We start from the raw sequence: 21835 nt of genomic DNA on the forward strand, positions 1-21835 counted from the left end.
CTACTAATATTGTGAAACTTAAAAAATGAGCTTAAAAACTTTTGCCAAGATTTTATATTAATATATAAGCATAGCTTCGATAAAAACATGACCCTCACCAAAATAGAACCAATAAGGTGGTTGCACAAGGAAATACATTTTCCTTCTTTGATCTCCATTTTTTCTCCTATTATTAGTTCTTTTTATTCACCTATGACTAGTTGAACAAGCTATAAGCAAAGCTTAAGGTAATTACCTTGTCTTTTGAAACATAATACACTTTTTTTCTCAAAAACAACATATTGCAACAATAGGCATTCCATACAAAACCAAGAAGCTTACTCTTTTTATCACTTAATAGATAGGGCCACTACATTCATGAAGCATAAGACATCAAAACCTTCTCATTTATAATAAGGGAAGGATCAACATTTGCTTGGGTGTAGCCAATTCTAGAACTATTTTTGAGGCCATTTTGGGGCCACAATGTGACGCGCTCCTCAGTGAAATTTTGAATTTTGCACAGAGCCGTGCTCTCACCGAATATTTTTTGGATGTCATGATGCCACACTGGCATAATAATGAGACGCAAGATTTCTATTTATTTTGAACATTGCTGAGCTCAACACAAGGGAGCTCTGCACTACATCGTGCATCTCTGCACTACTTCATGCAGTGGAGTCTCTAGCTTGCCACTTATCATCATGTAGTCTTTTGTCATAGCTTTGCCACCTTTCATTGGGAACCTCACCCATGCAGATCATTAAAATTCAAGGTTGGCTTGGAGAGACCACCGTGCTAGTTCTTGACATAATAATGAGACATAATATATCATTTTGAATACCCTTTCAATGCAGTCTCTAGCATGACCACATATCATCGCATAGCCTATTGCCACAGCTTTGCGCATGCAAATCATAGGTTGTCTTGGAGAGACCATCGCATTGGTTTTTGGCATAATAATGAAACACAATCTATCATTCTAAGCATCGCCTAAGTGCAGTCCTACTTTATTGGTACTTTAGTCCTTGTTGCAATAAATATAAATGAGGGCAAAAGTATTCCGAGCCATTGTGGTAACTGGAGCCTCAGTGGTGCCATCCAAATAATCAACTACAATTCATCGAGTGAAAATTGAGCAAAAGAGATTACAATGTACATCTACATCCAATAACAGGTTATATAAAAATTAACAACTTATACTGAGCAAAAATTGAACAGAGGATCTTACATTTATAAAAAGTTAAAGCTCGGCAATTGCTGAGAGCCTTGAAGGCCAAAAGATTACAACTAGAGACCATAACCATTCAAAATATAAAAGTTAACAAAAGTGCATATCGAGAGCCTCAAATGGAACAAAAACAGAGATTACATAAATGTAATAAAAACTCTGCAATTGGTGAGACCCTTAGAGACTAAAACATTACATCCACTGAGCCGAAAGATCGTTGAGCCTTAGAGGCCAAAAGATTACATCGAGCCATTGCTGAGTGGCTATGAGCCTTGTATGTGCAAGAGGGAATTTGTACAACTCAATATCTCCACCAACCTAGCTTGTTGCATCAAAAAGTTTTAGGGAGCCAAAGGAGATGATGGAGAGGTTGAAGACCATGTACATTTCTAGGACTCAAATTACAACCCCCCCAACAAGTCAAGAGTACTCTGCTATGAAAATGCTGAGGCCTTCGTTGACATCTAGGGGGAACCCATACATCACAACCATAAAGATGCCAGAGGTGATCATGTCATCTAAGGTGGTGACATGCAGATATGGGGAGAATCGGCTATGGGAACCAAGGCTCTCCACTAGTGCCAGCATTTCTACTTCAAGTGAGTGCAACACATGGCACCTTATATGAGAAGGCAGATAACATTAGGATCAGAGTGTACTAAGGGGGGGTGGTAGTAGGCATGGTGAAGATGAGTGGGTGAGCAACAGATGAGTGATGAGAGTTGGAGGAGGCAGCAAGGAGCAAAGTAGAGAAGGGGTGGAAAAGAGCTGGAGGAGGGGTGTGGAGCAAAGTAGCAGAGCAAGGGCGGATGAGAGAAACGTAGTAAAATGCCAAATGCCACAGATATTATATATTTTAAAGTTTGATACAACATGGTGGCTACTACAGCCTGGGGTTCCATACATATTTATTACAGAACACCGCGGTGGAATCTTGGGCACCACCCTAGACGGGCTGGTAATCATGAAGCAGATACCTGATGGTGGGTAAGCATGCCACTATAGTGGCTGGTAATTAATGTAAGAAAACAATACAACGTCTGTGCTCAACAGATAACAGGATCTCTTATGCAAGAGAGAAAAGCTGATAGTATGGAGAATCAAAAATTTGATTACTATAAAACTGATACAATAGATGGCGCTGCCTCGCAACTTGTGCGCTCCTGTGTGAGAAGCTTCGATGGTGTGCAGGAAACAGTAGAGGACAAAGGCTGGATGCTAAGGAAACAAGGTTGCTATAGCCAGTGATGATTATGGGCTTCACGGGCTTGCTCTTATATAGCCACCAGTCATAGTCAGTTAGACCCAATTGGGTGACTGACCCAGTCTACCCAAAACGGCCTCGATAGGCCACCGACCACTCAATATAACCGTGGCATAGAATAGAGCCATCTGTTTGGCCCAGAGCCATCCGGGATCATCTGGGGCTCCAAACAGGCCCCACAACCCTAGAGTGGGCTGCCTCGGGAAATGCTCTGTCTACCCTCAATGCGGTCAGTCATGGGATGCCTTCCTACACTTGCATGTAGCCTAGTTGGCAGTGTGCCAACTCTATCTGAAGCCGTCCAGCCATCAGGCCACACATGGCCCCCATCTAATGTCCAAACAGGACTTATCGGATAACTAAGCTACTCAAATGCCTTCTCCTCATATGGGGGGCTTTTAAGTAGAGTTAGCTGGTTCCCACATAGTTACATGAGAGTGGAGCATTGATATCTAACACTCCCCCTCAATGTCTTTTCGGCCCAATGCCAAGTCGATGAAGATGCCTCTACAACAAGTCTCTTCCAAGAGCCTTCCTGAAGATGTCCGTAGCATTCTCTGTAGTCGAATAGTACACCAAGTAGACCTCTCCATCCATGATGAGCTTGCGTACAAAGTGATATTGAATCTCAATGTGTTTTGTGCGAGTGTGGAACACACGGTTCTTGGCAATTGCCATGAAACTCTGATTGTCACATGATAACTGCATAGGCTTGTTTTGCACTGCACCCATGTCCCCTAAAATCCTCCTCAACCACACTACCTCACAAGAAGCAAAACATGCTGATTTGTACTCAGCCTTGGTAGAAGAAAGAGCAACTGTAGGTTGCTTCTTGCTAGACCCATGACACAGCTCTAGATCCAAGTGAGAAATAGTAACCTGTCACTGATCTCCTGCTATCCACGTCTCCTGCCCAATCTGATTCACAGAATCCGGTCAAGATGTTGCCCTTGGTATAGATGATGCCATAATCAAGCGTGCCTTTGATGTATTTCAGCACCCGCATCCCTGCCCTCCAATGGTTCTCCCGGGGCTTATTGGAAAACCTACTTAGTACACTACTCGCAAAGCTGATTTTCGGCCGTGTGTTACATAAGTAAATCAAACTGCCCACAATCCTTTTGTACTTAGCTTCATCCACTAGTGGTGATGAATCCTCATTTGAGAGCTTCACATCAACCTCCATAGGGGTGCTAGCTATCTTGCACTGAGCCATGCCAAATGCCTTCAGTATCTCTCCAACATACTTCAGCTGTGAGATGAAGATCTATTTTGGCTCTTGCCAAACTTCAATCCCCAAACAGAAATGCATCAGTCTGAGGTCTAGGTCGTCCACATAAAGGACCATGATCATACACCTGCCTCCTTCTCTATAGATATACAAGTTTGCATCAAATGGGCTCCTCCTGAACCCATTTTGCAGAAAGTAGGCATCAATCCGCTGGTACCACACTCGTGGGGCCTATTTCGGCCCGTAAAGTGCCTTCTTTAGTTTACAGACTTTACCTTCTGAATCGGGGATCACAAAACCTGGTGGTTGTTCCACGTATACCTCCTCCTTGAGATCTCCATTCCAAAAGGCGGATTTTACATCCATCTAAAACATGGGCCCCAACTTTCCTGTGCTGCTAAGGCCAAAACATTATGAATTGTGGTTAGTCGAGCTATGGGAGCAAAAGTATCCTGATAATCAAAACCATGTACCTATGGGAATACTTTTGCCATGAGCCGAGAGCCGTGTACTTATCCAACGTGCCGTCGGACTTGTACTTGGTCTTGTACACCCACTTGGTGCCGATTACCTTGCGCTTTGGTGGTCAATCCACAAGGTCCTAAGTGTTGTTCTTCATTATGGAGCCATACTCCAACTGCATAGCCTCCATCCACGTATCATCACCTTGTGCCTCTTCAAGACACCTGGGTTCTTCAGCACAAATCACCTCTGTCATCAAGGCATAGTTGACCAAATTTTGAGCAATTTAAGCAGCTTCAACAAATGCTAAGGGATTCAGATGAAGCTGTTGCATAGAGTGAGCAAAGAGTGGAGGACATGAAGGAGAACATCCATAGCATTAGGATGAGGGAGGAACGAATCAAGAAGCAACTTTGTCATATACAAAGCAAGACTATGGTATTGACAGTCGTAATAGTTAAAAGAAAAATTCAGGTTGTTTCGATTTTTGTATGAGATTGTATAGAGAGAATCTTGCCGTTCAAAAGAGAGGAACCAAAAAAAGAGGCAAAGGAAGGCAGGTAGATTAAATAACATTTGAAGAGCTTTAAAATGCCACTTTTGAGTGTAGGAAAATTTGAATGAAGAAAAAAGAAAGCTATGGTGGGCAACATCAAAAATTGTAATGTTGTCAGTCAAAGTCAAAACTTTGAAAGAATCAAGTTTAGAATGTATAAATAGGAAAGATGTTTGACGCTTTTGTAACAACATAATTGAAGCTCATATACAAGGAAAGTTTGGTGGAAAATCAGCCTTCTGGGAGTTTTTGACAAAATATGAAGAGGGGAGAGGAAAAGAGTGGAGATAATGAGAGAGGGCATAGCTAGAGAGCACACCACAAATGACTAACTATACACTAGATTTAGTTGAAAATATAGAATATATATAAACCCATTTAGGGTTAAGGTTAGGGAATCTAACCCTTTCCTTTATAGCACTCTATTGGGTTAGTGCTATGTACATATGATCACATGATGGTGCTATGCACATATGATCACATGATGTTGATCGTGATCTCTCAACACCTTCTGTTATGTCAGCCATAATCCCGGCATTCTTTGGTGTGGTTATGGTGAAGCGGGAAACCAAATGGCTCGATAGTGCTTGCATCAATAGGGAGTGCAATATTAAGGCCTAAAGGATAGTAAGGTTCTAAGGTCCATTATGGACATGTGGCACTCAATTGGATTCCAAGTGGCAAGCTCTGGGTTCAGGGGAGATTCTAGAGGGGAGCTCCACGAAAAGAGTAGGAGTGGAGGGTAAGAGTTCACACAAGTAGGCTGCCGGGAGAACTCTGGAATCATGGGTAGGTGGAGAATACAAAAAGAGCCCTTTATGGTCTTGTAACACCTTCCCTCAAGATCAACATCATGAAGTAGGCCTTCCCTTAAGATGATGATTCTAGGGAATTAAAGAAGGTATGAACATTACATTCCATCACACCCCTTTAATAGGAATGTCCTTCCTCTGTGTCAAAGCAAGAGCTTGTCGGTGTTTCTCAAAAAGCTCTTTACTGAGTGGTTTGATAAAGATGTCTACAACATTCTCTTTGCTATCACAATGATGTAGTGTGATGTCACCAAGTAATACTCTTTCTCTCATAAAGTGCTCTCTGACATCAATGTGCTTTTTCGTGGAGTGATATACTAGATTCTTAGCCAATGCTTGAGCCGATTGGTTCTCATAGTATATTGTTGTTGGCTTAAACTCATCAATGTAATCTATTTCTGACAATAGTCTTCTGAGCCATATAGCTTCACATGCACCTGTAGTGAGTGCCCTATATTCTGCTTCAGTCGAAGACAAAGAAACAGTTAGTTGTTTGTTTGACAACCGTGATAGAGCACCTTGACCAAGGAAAAATGCATATCCCTATGTGGATCTCTTGGTTTCATAATCTCCGACATAGTCACTATCATAGTATCCATGCAACGTTGGATGATTTCCTCTATAATCTACCCCAAACTATCTAGTACCACTGATGTATCTCAAGACTCTTTTGGCTACATCTGAGTGAGACTGTTTTGGATTTTCCATAAACTGTGCTAGTGAGCTTACTGCATAGCAAATATCTGGCCTTGTGATAGTCCGATATATAAGAGATCCGATGAGCTACCTGTAGTACCTATCATTGACCTATAGGCTTTTCTGAATCTTTAGTAGGTTTCAAATTATGTTCCATGGGAATGGCTACAATCTTGCAATCTGCCATATGAAACTTCTTCAGGAGACTATCAACATACTTGAGCTGACTCATGAAGTTGCTATTTGAATCTCTCCAGAACTCAATACCAAGACAATAGTACATAAGTCCAAGATCTTTCATGTTGAACTCTATAGATAAGTCTTGTTTTAGCTTTCTGATGAAGCTATCCTTACTTCCGATCACAATCAGATCATCTACATACAAAAGTGCAACAGTAATGTCTTCCCCTTGAACTTTGTAGTGGAGAGTATGATTTGCATTGGATTTTATGTATCCCAGATCAGCAAAAGACTTGTCGATTCTATTGTACCAACTTCTGGTGCTTGCTTTAAGACGTAGAGACTTTTCTTGAGATGACAAAACTTATTCTCCTTTCTTGGTTCAACATAGCCTGCTAATTGTTTCATGTAGACTTCCTCGTCTAGATAACCATTGAGAAATGCATTCTTGACATCGAGTTAATACACATTCCATCTACTGAGTGTCGCTAGTGATATCAAGAACCGTATGGAATCCATCTTTGCTTATTCTTTCTCTTCTTCATCAACCTTTTCTATAGATGACTGAGTAATCAGTGAGTCTATCTCCTGTGTATTTGAGGTTTTCCATTCTGATTCCTCATCAAAGATTACATCTCTAGAGATAATGACCTTGTGGTTGATGGGACCATACAACTTGTATGCTTTGCTTTCTTCATTGTAGCCAACCATGATGCATTTGCATGACTTCGCATCCAATTTACTACGATGATCATCACGTATGTGAGCATATGCTATGCAACCAAATATGCAGAGATGTCCAATGTGTGGCTTGTGTCCAATGAATGCTTCATAAGGTGTAATACCCTGAATCGTTTTGGTAGGAAGCCGATTAAGCAAATAGTTTATAGTGGCTATTGCTTCTTCCCAATATTGATTCAGAAGATACTTCTGACTAAGCATTGCTCTAGCACTGTCTGCTAAAGTCCCATTCTTCCTTTCAGCTCTTGCATTCTGTTGAGGAGTATCTGTACAAGTGAATTGTCTTTGAATTCTGTGACTTCTGCAAAAGTTCATGAATGTTGAAGTCATGTATTCACCTCCTCTAACTGATCTCATGACTTTGATATTTCTACCTATCTGGTTTTCTACCATGGATTTGAATTCTTGAAATCTGGAAAACACTTCAGATTTCTCTTTCAAAAAGTAGACCCAACAATATCTGTTGTAGTTGTCAATGAAAGTCAAGTAGTAAAGTTAACCATTCATGCTGCACGTCTGGGCATAACCCCATACATCTATATGTATCAAATCAAGAATACCTCTTTCTCGAAAGGTGCTTTTGCTAAAGTTGGTTCGCTTTTGTTTGTCGAAGCAGCATGCTTCGCAAACTTTTTCAAGAAACTGTAGCTTTGGAATCCCAATTGCCATATTCTGATTCCTGAGATGTAGCAATCTCTTGAAATTAACATGACCATATCTCTTATGCCATTTTGCAGATAGTGGCATTTGTTGTGGTTGAGCTAACATGGCATGCATATCTAGTATTGTAGCTAGCATTCTATACAAGCATCCTTCCTTGACACCTTTTCCTACTAGTAGCTGCCATCTTCTAGATTTGTCTTTGATAGTGCATTCATCTCCATCGAAGGTGACTCAGTAGTTGTGTTCTGTCATTTGACCTACTGACAAGAGGTTCTTGTTGAGCTTCGCAATGTAGAGTACATCTTTCACCAATCCTTTTGTACCAATGAAATTGTTCATTGGGATAACACATGTCCCTTGAACTAGATTTAGTGTATTATCTGCTTTGTAGATGACATTCTTTTGACCTTCTAATGGTTTCATCTCTATGAACCATTCTTGATGATTTGTCATGTGAGATGATGCACCGCTGTCGAGGTACCAAGGATCCTGTTCAACTTGATAACTGAAATCCTTTTTTGGATTGCAATCAATATCTAGGTACACTGTATCAATCTTTTGCATTTCCTCATTTGCAAGAAACATATTCCCATGTTCATTTGCAAAATGACTGTGACTAGAATGTCCACCACAATGATTTCCTCTGTCACCAAAATTCCCTCGATTGACCGCCTTGGTCGTACTGCTTCTTGCGGAAATCTTTCATAGTGTCCAAAACTATGACAGTAGTTGTATTGAATGTTTGACATGTTGGTGGATGCATTCCCTCGTCCTTGGAATCCTCCTCGATTGAAATGATATCCTCTTTGTTGATTATGATGTTGCTGAGGATGATGCTGATGTTGATTCTGAATTTGATGATGAGAGCATCCCCTCTATGGCAATCTAGTTCACTCTAATCTAGATCTATACCAACCATTGATCGATGAAAAAACAACAAATAATTTCTTTTCTTTGGTTCATTTTATGTGCTGGGTCACATGTGTTGATGTAGAGGTGGATGTGCATGTAGGAAATGGATTTGTTGGTGGCGAGTGAGTGATACTTGGGCCGAAATATGCGTGTGATGTGACAAGCACGTAGAGCACAAAAAATCGATCATTTCACCTTTTGTGGCACCCTCAAATTCCTCCTGGATCAAGAGATAAGGTGGAGGGGCAAAAAGGGTGAAATGTGTAGTGATGATGTGGCACTGAGTCACATGTAGTGATGATGTGGCACTCTACCTAGCAAGAGGTGTGCTTGTGGAGCAGTGATGAGGCAGAAGCTGTGTCACATGGAGTGCCTGTGGAGCATTGTGTGTGCCTGCAAGGGGGCAATGCCATTTGGCAATGATGATGTGGAAATGCTGACTAGGCACTAATGACTAGACAACCCACGTGGTAGTTTGAGTAATCAAAGATGATGTGGCACTTTGAATGGTCAATGTTGAGTGGGATGATGTTGATGATGTCACATCTGCCACTTGGCAAATAGGTGACCTTACCCTCCTATGGAAACTCGATTACCACGTGTCAATTTTAACTAACCCTATCCAAAAGATTGACCGAAGGTAACCTTACCCGGGTCAGTTTGACCCAGCCTTATCCACACCTTTGAGGGTTTGTGGAGCTCCACATGTCAGCCTTGTGCAGAACGGAATCTACGAAGATTCCATCAGAATCACATAGATTCCGTCTTTGAAGAAGCATCGTTTTCGTCTCCGAAGCAGGATGCCGTGCGAGTCGCCGTTGGAGTGAGGCTGGTCGTCGGGTCGTATCAATGCTGTTTGAAGAAGGCGTTGGTCGATGGGAGGTTGGAGCCGCCTTGCTGTTGTGGAGGCTTGAAGGTTGGAGCTATGGCGGATGGGTTGTAGAGTCGTTTGAGTAGCCTGGAGGTTCCGTTTCATCTGGCATTGGAGGCTTGATGAAGCCGTGGGTGTGGCATTCAGCTATCAGCAGTCGTTGAAGTGCCGTGGAGCGACAGCCAAAGCGGGTCATTGAGGAGCTTATTGGTTGACGGTCTTGATGGTGTTGGCTATGCCTTTGCCCATGGAGGTTGTGTAGATTGTAGAAGATCTAGGCTAGTTGGCCGTTGCTGCTGTTTGGACAGCAGAAGTGCTATGTAGTGGGCAGAGAAGACGTAGGAGCAGTTGGTTGCTTGTTGTGCATGCGGCTGGCTATAGTGCTATAGCCATCTGTGGTGGCTGAGGAGCAGGAGATCGATAGGACGAGTTGAGCGCTGCTTTGTAGGGCTCTCTGTTGAAGAGGTTGTAGGGCTTGCTGAGAAGCCGACTTGCGAGCTAAGGCTATAGAAGTCGAGTCGTTTGGCTTTGATGCTACATGATGTGCGTGGGCCTTTGTTGCTCGCTGCCTTGCAGTGTGGGTGCCTTGCAGAGACTTGTTGACGTTGAAGTTGTCCACCTCAGGTCTGTAGAAGCTTGCCGCCGTAGGAGTTAGAGCAGCTTTAGTCGCTGCTGCAATCAAGCTTGGTTGGTTGTAGAGTAGGCTTTGTAGAAGTCGCCTCACTTGTAGATAGGGTGGCTGCCTTCCTTTGCTTTGTTGAGTCGCCTTGAGGGGCTGATTACTTTTCTAAAAGTTGCTGAGAACCTCAAAGCTTCCTTTAGATCCACTATCAAGAGCTTAGAAAGCTCTCTAAGAACTAGAATACTCTTTGTCTCTCTCTCCAATGAATGAATAGAATTTGATGTGAGAATGAATTACAATGACTCTTTCTCACAAAGAGATGAACGGAAATCTCTTAAGGAAAATGGACGAAAATTTCTATCAAAGGATGGATGAAGATCTCTCACCGGAAGTGGACTCTCATAGAGAACACTCAAGAGAACTCTCAATCTCACAATCTCTCTCACACTCTCAAGAATCGCAATGCCTCAGCGAAAGGCAAGGGAGCTCTGACACCATGACAAAATATGAAGAGGGGAGACGAGAAGAGTGGAGATGAGGAGAGAGGGCACATCTAGAGAGCACACCACAAATGACTAACTATACACTAGATTTAGTTGAAAATATAGAATATATACAAACCCATTTAGGGTTAAGGTTAGGGCATCTAACCCTTTCCTTTATAGCACTCTATTGGGTTAGTGCTATGCACATATGATCACATGATGTTTTAAGTGTGATCTTTCAATAGTTTTTTCAAGAGATGGCATAAAACATGTCACGGTCAAAGCAAGGACAAAGGTTTAGTGAGTCTACAAAAACCATATACGAAGTTATTAAGCTATGGGGTGGTCCATGTTTACATGACTTCTTGGGTATAAACCTTGGAGGTCCATCTTTGTCCACCACTAGAAGGTAAGGAAGAAAAGAAATTGAATTTATTTGTGGTGAGCATGAATGCATATTCAATGCTATTGGGAAGATCTATATGGATGCAAAGAAAAGATATGGAGTCATTTCTATAGTTCCATTTATCATAGTGGAAGATGAGACAAGCATTAAGCATACCTCTTTATGCATTCTACTTTTATCTATATCATCAAGATATTTATAATTGCTATGTTTGGAAATTTCTCAAAAATATGAGGAAGTTATTAAACTCTATAATCCTATTGTGTAGATGGAATGCAAAATATGACACTCTTATTGGGTTTTATGGAAAGAAAGGAGAATATCATCAATGCTCATCAAATGACTCCATTATTGTTGGTGAAGGCTCACAAGGATACTCAAATATTATAGATGCCTTTCAAAATCATATCATAGGTCACTATGCTAGACTTTTGATCGTTAATCCTCTTCATGATCTTCTTCCATGACTGGCTTTGGTTGTGCATTGCACATGCAATCATTTTTATAGTGATTTTGTAAGGGACCAGTGGAATTTTTTGGAGCCATTGTGGAATGCAAACCTAAAAGATAAAGTTGGACCCATAATTGGACATGCTTTAGATGGAAATAGAAGAAGACGGAAGTTGATGTTAAAGACTATTTGGAGAAAAGTGAACAGCCTTTTGCTATCAATTAGTGTGGATGGAATTTGAGAGTAAAACTTGTGGAGGAAATGTGTATGGCCTTCATGATTAAGACTTTGTACACTGTGGAAAGAAACTTACAAGCCCACTTCATAGTCCTACTCGACAACTAACAATTGGATGTGTTTGGGTCACACTAAATCATGTATCTATTATTTATAATTCTTTTTCAATTGAGGAGCACAAGCTACGAGATGGAGATATTCAAAGGAATGATCGACAAAAATGGGGAGTAGCTCAAAAGATTGCAAGTAGACAAGTACATAAATGTTTAAGAAAACTTCAAAAAAAAGAAAGAAGTATGAAGGGTACTGAGGCCTATTTGATGATTGTTGCTAATTATATTAATATTTTCTTGTCACCATATTTGATCTTGAAGGAGTGTGTGGTGCTTGCAACCAAGGTAGTTTTCTTTTTTCAAAATTTGGCGACTATGGATTCATCACCATCCAACCTACACCTTGAAGAAAATTTTCATTAGTAAGGAGGCTTACATGGACTGCATACTTTCTTGTCACTTTGTTGTATTGCTCATAAAGATGTTTCAAGATTTTTATCCTAATCTGAAGTGTCCATTTCATCTTACAGGTTATGATCTGCACTTAATGAGATTAGACATGAAATTGATGACATTTTGAAGGAAACAAGAAACACGCCCCCTAAGAAAAACATTAGCCCCATTGTAGAGGTGGACAAAAAGTTTATTGATTTAACGATATTGTCTACTCCTCTAATCTATTCTCTTTCTCATAGATAGAGGTAGACATACTTAGAGGGCCAATTGTACTTTAGGATAAAGGAGATAGCAAGAAATCCACAATGTGCAACAGTCAAAGATAGAGACTCATGAGAAAATATGTGAACCTCAAGATCTATGGAGCGCTCTAACATGGATGGAACCTATGTGGAAACATGATGAAGAGAGTGCTCATGACATGTATCTCAGGACAATATGGTTCTAGGATAGATTAGCTTGGACTCATAAATAGAATCTTGAGTGAATGTGCATTTCTTCTTGTAATATTGTGTATTCAACAATACATGATAGGCCTCTTATATAGAGAGTGCCATTTGAATAGTCAACATGTGTGGGATCCTCTGATCCACATCTCTCCTCGTGGATATCCTCAATCCACATCTTCACATCTTGTAGTCCACATCCTAGGGTGGCTACTTTGATTCTTTCCTTAGCACATATTGTAGCCTTCAATCTATGTGCACATGGCACCATATCTCAACACCTCCGCTTGGTGCCATGATCCATTGGCTACTGCAAGGTGGTCAGATGATGTGTGTTACAAATCCATCACCTCCCCTTAGTGCATACATTGCTACTTAAGGTGGTCAAATGTGGCTATTACAAGATCAAATCCTCCCATGGGTGCTTACATGGCTACTCTCAAGTGGTCAGGATTGATTTATAAACATGTGGACTGAAGGTGGGAAGGTTGTTGCTTCTCAATGCTTGATGTTGATGGCATTCACTTCTTTGCTTGATGTATCTTGACGCATGATGCTTTGTTCTACCATGTGCCTTGATGCCTTATGTGTGGATGCCATGTTCTGTGCTATGGTCATCTCATGCACTTGTGCTTTTGGCATGATAACGACAACGATGTGTGCATTCATGCTTTGATTTGTCATTTGTTGCAAGGTCTTACCAATTGATTTCTTTCAATACTAGCAGTGTCTAATTGCTAACAATGATTTTGATCTAACAAGTGCATAGAGCTCGAAAAGGCGATCACTTTTTCTTTTTGAAGCATGTGCAAATTCTTCTTGGATTGGAAGTTACAGCTTGTCGAATTTTTTGTGAAGAAGAGGGCCTTTGATGATGTGGCACAAGGATTCACATGCAGAATTCAAACTGTGCTTCACAAGGGCCTCTATGCTTAGGTGGCACTATTGGCATGTGGCAGTCTTCTGACCCAAATGAGTTAACAAAACTTAACTATGGTCCAATCACTGAACCTAACCCTACTAACTTAACCACTCCTAACCATGGCTTAGAGTGGGTTGAGTAGCCTAGTCCTATCTGCCATGTGTTACTCAATGGTGACTGCCATGTGGCCTATGGTTCAACCTTAGAGCTATCTAGCTATGGTGACTCTGCGCGATGGTGTCTAAGGATGCGATTCATTTGGAGAGACCCATTCGGGTGTATGTAGATGGTGCTTTGGAGCATGGGAATCGGAGGTTGTAGTTGGTGGCTGGTGACTTGCAGAGGAGCGTGGGCTATGGAGCGCCTGGCTGTGTGCAAGGCCCATCATCTACATTGATTTTTTTACTCATGGCTAGAGTATACTTGTTGATGGCACAGCGTTAGTTGAAGCTAGAGTAGCTTGGAGGCTCTTGGAGCGACTAATGGCTTGTGAGCCAATTGCGTCTACTAAATCTTGGGCTTCATAGCAGCTGCTGTCGATGGAGGTAGTTGCTCATCTTGCAAATGGAGCATCTCGGCTGAAGCTCTTAGTGGAGTTCATTGCGTGTGCTGTTGTGAGGTCATTTGAGATGGGCAGACTCAAGTCTGCTGGGTGTGGAGTGATATCCCATCCAAGCTAGGCTAGCACCTAAGCCAAATTCCTACAGAGTATTGTGACAAGGCCATACAGAGCTCTAGAATTGCTTTTGGGCAATAGAATGTATAGTTTGTGGGCTGTGTCTTTGTGGAAATGCTCATCGGGCAACCGCCTTTTCCTGTAAATCATCTTCCATTAAGTGCTCATGCAGAAGCTTGGCCGGTGGCTATAGTTAGTGCGTTGGTGGCTGGCTTATTGTGTCTGGGCCATTCTATTTTCTTGGCTGGAGCTTGATCCGTTGCCTTAGTGAGAGCTTGTACAGGCTGCAGTTCGATAGGCCGCCTTAAGTGCTTGCAAGTTGATAGGCAACCTTAGTTGCTAGTTGTATATAGTATGAGCTTGCCATTGGAGCTTGGAACATTATGAATCTCTCAATATATAACATCTCACCTATCTCTCTCTCTTAGAGTATAGGGATTGGAAGGAACAAGAATTCTTCCACAAGAAGAATTTCGATACAATCTCTCGCTTACAAGAATGAAATCTCTCTCTCTTTCTCACTTGAAACTATCATAAGCACTCAAGCAATGAACCGAAATATGGATGGAAACTTTTCAAATGGATGCAAATTCTTTGAAAGAAATGGAAGGTGGTCTGTTATCGAAAGCGAACTAATGGAGAACACTCAAGAGAACCTTGCAATTACTCAGTCTCTTTCACAAGGAATGGTGCCTCAGCGAAAGACAGAAGCATGCTCTGATACCATGAGAAAACATGTGAACCTAAGGATCTATGGAGCACTCTAAGGTGGATGGAACCTATGTGGAAACATGATGAGGAGAGTGCTCATGACATGTACCTCAAGACGATTAGGTTCCAAGATAGATTAGCTTGGACTAATAAACAGAATCTTGAGTGAATGTGCATTTCTTCTTGCAATGTGTATTCAACAATACACTCAATGTGCATTTCTTCTTGCAATGTGTATTCAACAATACATGATAGGCCTCTTATATAGAGACTGCCCTTTGAATAGTCAACATGTGTGGGATCCTCTAATCCACATCTCTCCTTGTGGATATCCTCAATCCACATCTTCACATCTTGTGGTCCACATCCTAGGGTGGCTACTTTGATTCTTTCCTTAGTATACACCTTAGCCTTTAATCTATGTGCACATGGCACCATATCTCAACAACTCAAACTACTCTACATGGGCAATCATGGCAAAGTTTGTAAGATGCATGTGAACAATCCCTATGCCATATCATCAATTGCCCCTCTTCTTCCTAAAACTTTGACAAGCCATAACTTGCAATCCAAGAAGAATTTGCACACACTCCAAAAAGGAAAAGTGATTGTCTTTTTGAGTCCTACATGCCTATTAAGTTAGAATCATTGTATACAACTAGACACTGCCATTGATGCAAAATGAAGATCATAGTAAGACCCTTGCAACAAATGCTAAAGCAACACATGAATGCCAAAAGCATGCCGAAAGCACAAGTGTGTGATATGACCATATCAAAGAACATGGAATCCACACATAAAGCATTAAAGTAATAGGAAGAACAAAGCATCATGCATCAAGCTACATCAAGCAAAGAAGGGAATTTCATCGACAACATGTATTAAAAAGCATTAGGGGAGAGTTGGGGTCTCCAAAAAGGCCCCCAATTCGTGTTTCCTAATTCCAAGGGATTAGTGAGGTATTTGAGGTGTACCAATGGGATTTCTCCTTTTTGTGGGGCAATGCCATGTTGAGGTGGAGGGTGGGCAGACCTGCAAATAGCCCCTATTGGCTACTCCTCTTACAGTGGGGACCACTCAAACCATCCCCCCCCCCCTAAACCCATGCTTGACCCTTCTCCCATATGCACCTCCCCCAAACAAACCTACAAGTCATTCAAGAGGCGGTGGGCCCTTCTGGGTGAATTTCTCCCCCCTCTTAGCTTGTTACAAGCCTGCCCCCTCCTCTTCTCTAGTCTAGCTCCATTCTCCCTCCATTTCTCAAACGTGGAAACTCATTTGGCATCTTCTCTGCCCCCTCCTGCTCTGGTCCACTGTGTTTCTCCCTCTCCAACACCTCCTATAGTAGCTGCTCATTCTCTCTCCATTCCTAGCTACATCACCTCCTACAGCAGTAGCTGCTCATCCCCCTCTGCTCTTTCTTCCTCCATTCCTAGCTATAGTACCTCCTGTAGTGGCCACTCATCCCCCTCTGCTCTTTCTCCCTCCATTCCTAGCTACAACACCTCCTAGAGCAGCTGCTCATCCCCCTCTACTCTTTCTCCCTCTATTCCTAGCTACAGCACTCTTGGAGCTTCTCTCAACCTTTAGTTGCACCCTCTACAGCTCCATTCTCCCTCCATTTTTCAAACGTGGGAACTCATTTGGCATCTTCTCTACCCCCTCCTGCTCTAGTCCACTGTGTTTCTCCCTCTCTAGCACCTCCTGTAGTAGCTGCACGGGGGATTCACTAGTAGTAATAAGGAGACGTCACCTGCGTGCAATAAATATATGAAAATTTCCCTTATCTACCCCCTATTTACGGGACCTTACCTTATAAAATGTACCTTCCTTCCCTTATATAACCCCCCTCCCTTACACTCACGCGATACCATATGATAAACCCTAGTGGACGCCTCGGGAGTAGCTGCTCATTTTCTCTCCATTCCTAGCTACAGCACCTCCTGCAGCAGCAGCTGCTCATCCCCCTCTGCTCTTTCTTCCTCCATTCCTAGCTACAGTACCTCCTGTAGCGGCTGCTCATCCCCCTCTACTCTTTCTCCCTCCATTCCTAGCTACAACACCTCTTGGAGTAGCTACTCATCCCCATCTACTCTTTCTCCCTCCATTCCTAACTACAGCACCTCTTGGAGCTTCTCTCAACCTTCAGTTGTACCCTCTATACCTTCTCCCTCTCTCTCCCTCTATTCTCCCTCCAAGCTACACTTTCTAGTCCACTATTGCTGATGTCACCTCTATACAAGCATGGTGAGGAGACCATACATGTACTCTATGTCCCATAGGAGCAAAAATGCACTGGGTGAATCGGTGCCTTGCACCTACAGCTTGAATGATTGGATAGTCATGAGAGGATCTTCCAAGGGTCCACATAAGCTTCCCAAGAGCAAAAGGATCTTTTGCATGAATGGAAGGGTTGCATCATGAAGTTCAAGCTTGGGAAGAAAGGATTGCTTTCAAAGGTGCAACACATCTACATGGGGAAGGACATGCACCTTCCTCCGTCAAGCAATCAATCGACAATACCGTCACATTGTAAGTCTACATTTTGTGTAAGATTTTGAAGTGTAATGAGTCAGCTTGAAATTGTATTTTGAAATAGAACCAGTGTAATGAGTCAGTTTGAAATTGTATTTTGAAATAGCACTTGTGCATAGCAGATGTATTTCCTTCAGACTTTGAGGAGTGGGAACCAGTCAAGTGCTTCTTAGGTAAGTTTACTGCCATTCATGAGGATTTAGGAAGGCAAATGCATGCTGGAGAGAAGTCCTCTACTTTGAAACAGAGAAATATCTATTGGTATAATGCCAAGTACATTGCTCCAAGGACGGCATCAGGCTATGGCCATCTTCAATGCATTGCAACACCACAACTTGAAGACATGGATTGCAGCATGGTGGACACAAGAACAATGCAATCATACAAGGAAAAGATTGCAAAGGATGTGGGCATGGCCATGAAGTTTACATTTGGCTCTAAATGGGTAAGGTTGTCTTGGTTTATGCCTCTGCACATTTTTGCTTCTTATTTTCATAATATCCAAATGCATAGAACAAAAACCATGTGGTCATGCAAGTGCCTACATGAGAATGCCCTTGAGGACTTGCTTGGGGTGAATTGGGGAAGCAAGTCAGGTGAACAAAAGGGTGATCTATTTCAATGCCATGTATGTAAGGACAATCTGGTTGTCAATTACAACATCTCCCACCAAATGTTATATTTTGCTTTCCAATATAGGCACTAGAAGCAAACAGGTGGCAATTGGATCCCCCTTGACTCTAACGATGATGATAATATAGGGTAAGTTTATGTATTGGTTCTCATTTAGGAGATGTCAAGAATGTGACTGTCATGTCACAGTGGACTCTCAGGGACGTGCGGGAATACCTATAGGTCATGGAGGATGGCATGTCTGAGTCCTTTCACTTTACCTTAAATGTTGAAAAGGTAGGAAAGCTTACAGAGAAGGTCATGCATAGTGCCACTTTTATCCCTCTTGCAATATTAAAGATTGTCTAGAAAATGTGGGGTGGAACAATTGTGGATTTTGACATTTTCCAATTAATAGTGGTACAATTAATTTTGATGTTTTCAATGGTTTTGTTTCATGTTAATGTCAAGTTTTTCCCAAAAATTTTATAATTCTTTTTATTTTTTATATTTAGAACATTTGGGTATATATAGGTTATAAAGTTACTTTAGCTTCAAAGTTTCACTATCATAGCCATAGTTCTCCTAGCTACCAAACTACCATGGATTATGCTAGGTCTGCCTTCCATGATTTAATCTCTCATACTCCATCAATTGATAGGGAGGAGGAGTTATTTCCAGTCTTTGATAAGAGCATAGATGTCCTAGGCACCTACTTGGGAGCCCGAGACAATTTTGAAGACCTCATCAAGTACATGCAAGACTACATCGTGAGTTTTGCATATCAACTTGATGAGTCTACAAAAAGATGGGTCCCAATTGATTATTTGAAGTACTTGTTCAATAAATAACCCACATTCATTAAGCATTTAGATCACTTTCGAGTCCCGCTCACACCCCTAGGGTTTAGGGAGGTGGACATTGATGACCTCCTAGCATGTGGAGTCATCGAAAACACACGAAATAGGTTCCTATCCTGGGAGATGACCTTTATTTTCCTTCTCTAGGAGGGACAAATGGAAGAGGAGGCCTCGACCTCAAGCCCTGACCCTACCCCTGCCCTTTCCGATCCTCTTATTTCTGTAGATGAGCCCAACATCTACAATGAAGAGCCCAGAGATGAAGAAGCTGAGGAGCGGGAAGCTGCATTGGCCATGGAAGTGCTCCAGTGACCTCCTAAATGCCATTCTACTTCTCAAATTCCATCCACCTTGGGCACCACCTCTGTTAACCCCGCAACAATGATATGGTTTCTTTGCTTCCCTCCTTGTCGATGGAGAACAATACCACTTTCTCCATGACATAGAGGTTATGTTTGGTCTTCGGGAGGATGAAGCTCTTGGTATCCTGTGTGGATACGAGGTGGACACGACTATGCAAGAACCTGGGTTTTTGGGAGCAAATGATTCAATAGAAGAGGTTCTTGCTTTAACACTGGACCAAATCAAAGATGCAGAGACATAAATCTACTCCGACCTACCTGATGTTCCAGAAGAAGCCTCCACATCTCACTCCAGATAAGCAGGAGGCCTCTGGATCCATCCTCATTGATAAAGAGGAAGGGATTGAGCATGATGACTCCATAGTGGTAAGAAACTATGAGCTTTGCATTTCTTCTCTCTTGGTATACTTTTGCTTTAATGGAATTCTAATGTAATGTTGGACTAATGCAAGAGGCATTTGAGGTCGACCTATTCTCATCTCGGCAATGCCTTGTTCGCAGTAGCTTTGGTCGAGATCACTCACTAGTACATTACCTTGGCCAAGCAAAAGGGTGCTTTGTGGTTATCCACAAAAAGTTTTTCTCCTCATGGCACTGATGACCTCTTGAAGTGCAAGGCCTTGTCAAGAGTGATTGGTCAATCTGACATCAATCGCAATGCTGAGAAGGTTGGTGAACCACATGGCTACCCTCAATGCCTTTGGAACCAATTTTCAAGGTATGGCATTGACGGCAGTAGCCATGTCCTTGGCCAGCAACAATAATAGCGTTGACTCTCTATCGATTAGGTTTAGAGCTAGGAGTGTATTTGGGAATTCAAAGCCCGATGTTCTCAGTGTTTTAGAGAAGAGAGAAAGGCTCTGAGGCCTTATTGTATAGAAAATTTATTTTATATGAATACAACTATACTTTTTATATAGTGCCCCATTTTGTGTTCTTTTACACAATGTATTTTATACTGTCATTGTATTTTGTAACTTTAATTATTGGCATTAATATTTTCATTCACTATTATGTTCAAAAGCATGTGATCAGATAAATATTTGTGCTATAATGGTCATTTCTAAGCAATCCAATAAGAATATCACCGCATGATAGAAGGTAAATGTGTTCAGCATCACGCGGGGAGCCTAAAAATGCTAAAACCCGCTATGGCACTTATGGGGCCTGTTTGACTTGGAACCCGCTATGGCACGTATGGGGCCTGTTTGACCAAGTCAAACAGTCCCCATACGTGCCGTAGTGGGTTTTACCATTTTTGGGCTCCCTGCACGATGTGGAACACATTTGTCTTCTGTCGCATGGTGAAAAAACATCATTTAACCACTCAAATTCACATTGAACTTGCATAAACTCATGGAAAGCATCACGTAACATGTATAATAACATGGGAACAGTAATAGAACATAAAGATATCTTTTATTCATTAGCCTCAAAGCGCAAATATTTAGAAAATGATTTAGGTTACACCAAATGAACCTAAACAACATCTAGGGCCTAAGGGAGGGATCAGAGCGGATGCACTTGGCGAGTGAAAGGTCCTTGTCCATCAATGTTACTCTTTTGGCATGGATAGCACATAAGTTCGCGTCTTCAAAAAGACCTACTATCATCTACTCCATTGCCTCCTGAATTGCTCCCATAGCGCTTGAAGTGAAACGCACATCACTCTTGTAATGCTATCCTATTTCATGTAGAACACGCTGGAAGGGTGCATGGGGAATGAGATTGTCCACAGTGGTTTGGAACTTGCAGATCTCCTGAAGTGCCTTCACGCCTGATTTTTTGTGCCTCTTAATCTTTGGGGGACCTTGCACTGGCCTTTGGACATGGCTTCATGGCCGCTTGTCTGCTTTGAACTTCTTTTGCCTCTCCTCCCTTGCAACCACCTCTTCAAACTCAAAATAGTGTTAACTTTATTCATCAAACATTTTACATTTGGGGCTTTCTTAGGACCCAGCACCTCCCCTGTCTGACTCTACGTTGCAACCAAAGCGCAACCCCTTGGCTCCCTATTGAGGACTTCCAAGTAGCACATCTCCTTGTCTTCTTGATATGTTGAACGGCTTTTGTGAGACTTGAGACCTCTACCTTATGGCGCTTGAGAGTCCTGGCCTCTAGACATCTATAAAGCCAATCAAACATTCCATGTAGTGCATTGCTTCGTGCGATACCACCCCCATGCCTTGTATTCTTGAAGTATGCTGCCTTTGCTTTGTAGTGTGATTTCTCCATTCCTTGAGTATTCCAAATGGATAGAGGGCCCCATTGCTCCATAAACCATGGTGCATTTGCGTAAAGAATATGCTGTAAAGAAAAAAATTGTATTAAAAACATAAACTGACTCAAGTTTAAAGCACAAAATTTCAACCTAAGGAGGATTACCATGTAATGTGTAATATG

The sequence above is a fragment of the Dipteris shenzhenensis genome, chromosome 3, assembly GCF_047967505.1.
Source record: "Dipteris shenzhenensis isolate YYH24624 ecotype China chromosome 3, Dip_SZ_1.0, whole genome shotgun sequence".
Taxonomy (NCBI): domain Eukaryota; kingdom Viridiplantae; phylum Streptophyta; class Polypodiopsida; order Gleicheniales; family Dipteridaceae; genus Dipteris; species Dipteris shenzhenensis.